This window comes from Amblyomma maculatum, chromosome 1 (assembly GCF_055883805.1).
Source record: "Amblyomma maculatum isolate TAMU_Amacu chromosome 1, ASM5588380v1, whole genome shotgun sequence".
Classification (NCBI taxonomy): domain Eukaryota; kingdom Metazoa; phylum Arthropoda; class Arachnida; order Ixodida; family Ixodidae; genus Amblyomma; species Amblyomma maculatum.
The window spans coordinates 473,328,894-473,332,562 of record NC_139344.1 but is presented as its reverse complement, the minus strand read 5'-3'; the positions used below and the strand labels follow the sequence as shown (position 1 = coordinate 473,332,562).

At 44.0% G+C, this 3,669-nt stretch overlaps 1 long non-coding RNA gene across 1 annotated transcript; it reads right to left on the bottom strand.

Moving 5' to 3' along the window:
- Positions 1-580: 580 nt before the first annotated feature.
- Positions 581-2,952, bottom strand: LOC146209973 (uncharacterized). Its single transcript, XR_014703493.1, has 3 exons — positions 2,609-2,952; positions 2,366-2,526; positions 581-832 (listed from the first exon to the last, which is right to left on the bottom strand). It is a non-coding gene; the product is annotated as an uncharacterized LOC146209973 (long non-coding RNA).
- Between the last annotated feature and the right edge of the window lie 717 nt (positions 2,953-3,669).

Genomic DNA, 3,669 nt, shown 5'->3' with positions numbered 1-3,669 from the left:
CTATATATGTCTTTTAGATTCCAAGGGAAGGCAAGTTTAGCAGGGGGCGGCAGAAACTCGGGCAAGCAGATGAAATTAGGAAGTTTGCGAGAATCATGCACCTGGCACAGGATCGGGTTATTCGAATAGATATGGGAGAAGCATTTGCCCAGCAGTGGGTGCAGTCAGGCTAGTGATACCAACAAGACTAACAACTGGATGAGTTGGTACTGATTCATCTTAAAACCAGCCAGAAGACGAAACACGTGAGAGGAGCACAAGACAAAGTTTGACTAACAACTGAAATGTTACTGAAGGAAAGAGGCAAAAGAAGACTCGCACAGAAATGCACGTGCACGAAAAACCCCCAAAGGAGTGAAAGCGTGGAAAGCAGAAAGGGTCTAAAAAATCAAAATCTAAAAAAAGCAAATTCCTTATGGTCAAGAATCACTCGTTACAAAAGGGAAGCCACAGATCCAAGTCCAAAGGCACACTATACTGCAAAGGCTAAGGACGTGTGTGTGGCTAAGAAATCGGTCAACAGTCTTTTGGGGCCTTTTTTACATGTGCATCTCTGTGCAAGTCTTCTTTTGCTTCTATCCTTTCGTAAAATTCCAGTTATTAGTCCAGCTGTCCTGCAATTCTCTCTTCTCATATTTTCCGGCTTGTTTCAGAATGAATAAGGTGATGACTCTACAAACCTTGCACAAACTGGAAACCAGTGTAACTGTCAGATGGAAACCTTTCCCTTATTTGGCTTGCATTACAAATAGGGAGGACTTTACTGTGATGTCTGCCGAGGCATCCCCAAAGCCAGTGCGCAAGCTGGCTGTAGCAGATGTAGTGGTGCCTCCTGTTGACAAGAGAAAAAGCAATATTCACTTTTCAGCATAGCAAAATGAAAATATGATTTAGGTCTTTTACAAATTTGAAAGTTATTCATGCATCTGTACAATTAATTCCCGTCTAACAGAAGCTGTACAGTGTAACTTTCACTGTCAATTTATTCTCCCTGGAAGTATGGCAAACTTTGAATTCTGCTGCAGGTGATTGAGAGAGAATGAGACCCACCCAGTATTAGAACTCCAGTGCAATCACAATTTGCTACTGCAGCAAAATAATGCCTGAAGGCAATGCAGCTTTTGACTGACAAAACCTGGTAGTCGTCTTACACCCTCTATTCTAGTGTTGTGGCCGATGTCAATGTCCACGCTTATATCATCCGCATAGCACGAAGATGTTAAGTATGCGACTTATACATTAAGCAGCTCTGTGCATGGAGTCATTCTATTCGAAGGAGCCATAAACTACAAGTGCACTTCTGTCAACAGCTCTCAGTTGTTTTCCCACAACACGGCACGTGCCAAACTTTCTGCAAGTGCCGCAAAACTACTCTATAACTTCATTTGCTAACTGTAAAATTTCCAACACTTACTCAAACTGTGGAAGTTTAGGTGTACTGGCCTTTGGGAGAACGTCTTTCTTTTTTTTTTTTGTTGTTACATTTCAGCACATGTAAAATGTCAGTGTCAAAGCATTTTGGAGAGGTTTACTGTGTGCAGGTGTTGATGATGGTATCAGTGAAGTCAATTTTTTTAATTATATTTGCACACTATACAACACTCACCTAATGCAAGTGGGTAAAAAAAAACTAGCAAATAAAACTTTGAGTGCTGGTATGGTGATTGTTCTGGCAGCAAGTGGGGACAGGCTATAACAAGAGTTGTCGGGCTAGTTAGTGATCGTCTGCAGAAGCCAGTCCTGCTCTGTGTGTTTTTCTTTTCTGTGTCGTTTTTTAGTGCATTTTCCCACGGCTTCTGCACGAGACAGGCTACTTCACTGCATGCAATTTCACTTAGCACAGAGTCCTCCGAAATGAGATTGCTTTTGTACTTATTTACTGCATTTCTTGTGGCATTCCTTATGTATTTATGTTTTGAAGTGCTGCACATGCTGAAGGTCATACCTGGCTAATAAAACAAGCAAATGTGTCCGGACAGCGTCCCCCCCCCCCCCCCTCGTTACTTCACATCAATGTGCATGCCCTTTCCATTTAGCAAGTTCACACTATCAGATGATGCGTGTTTTCTCATTTACTCATGCATGGAATTAAGCAAACCAGTAATTTGCATGGTGAAACGTCATGCTCATGCGCTTCTACGAAAACAAGAAAAATATGAAAACCAGCATGTGTTCGCGATAACGTGGCGCAATATCAACACTGTAGACAGTGTAGATGATCGCAGGTAAGTAACGTTAAAGGGGAAGCTTTATTTTATTAACACTGCCTTCCGCAATAGATTTCATTACAGCATTTCTTGCTCGAGAAAATGAAAAACAGGTGCCGCTTGTTCAAGTTATGTCGCCTTTCGCTCAAGGTTCTTACCTTGTGTTCTCGACTAGCAGTCCATGATCAAGAAGCATTTGGAGTAAATGCGGATGATCTGTAACACCCAGACGGCTGCTTCAACTACGTAGTCGCCGCCGGGATCTCGCCAGATGCTCTCAAGAGCAGTCGGCATCGGCACGCACCGCCCGCAGCTGCACCTGTTCGAAAGCTTCGGTTAGCGATTGCGCACTCTCGCAACGGTCAAACGTAGGCTAGGCTGCAAGACTCGGACATACATACCAATGCGTAGTTCTGAAACGGCTGGGATCGGGATGCTGACGGTCGGGGCTTCTGCAAGCCGGAGCTGTGCCGCGGTTACCGCGGCCTCTCGACACAAGTGTTACTGTACCGGTCGCTCGCAGGGTCCATCTTCGCCGACCTGGCACCCCAAAAAGTTGCGTCGGCGTAAGGCTCAAAGCCCACGATGTAACCATGTTTTAACAGTAGCGACTATATTCTAGTTCACTATAGCAGCACAGCGACGCTGGAACCCACGGAGGAACCTAGGCGTCGGCCATATTAAAAAACCCTGTGTGAGCGTAGAGTAGGGCACAATTAGAACCTCTAAAATACACCGAGCTTGGTCAACTTTGGCTCAGCAGGCTCCGGCAACGAGAGCTTCTCATTGGCTTAGCGCTATGACGTATCTGTTGAGTTGAGGAGGACGCGCGCCAGGAAACCGAAATTCTGTTTTTGTCGCTATTAAATCAACGCGGGCGATGAAACGAATCGAGGTATATTATATGATGCAGGACAAGGATTCCATTTAACTAAGCCGTGCAAAATTTCCGGAAAACGTTTCACGACCCCTTTAAATGCAATTTCTACACATTCAGTATTTGTCTATACAACAGATCCAGTGGAATGGTTATCTTCTAGTCAAAAATATGTTTCGGCAAAGTAATACAGGAACCTTTTGAATGTGCATCAGAAAACGAGTATTCAGTCTGGCTTGCTTATGAAGTCGCAACAAACATTTTAGGTGATGCCCACTTTGAAGTGATACGCTTAATTATTGCACCAACATGACCTTAAAAAGTGAGACTACAATCCACCCATAGGACCAATCAACTCTTAAGCAGTTGGTATGACTTTGCGGGACTGAATCTCTAGCCTACGTTCGTCACACGGCTCCAAGACTTAAGTCGGCATTTCGTATAGCTATATGCACTAGCAAAGACTAGAGAGCAATTAGGATATCTAACTATTCTGATCAGGAAGCATGCAATTTATTCATTTAAGGCAGTTAGGCCTGTCATGAAAGCAGGGCAACACTGAGCATTACCTAGCACCACACCTTT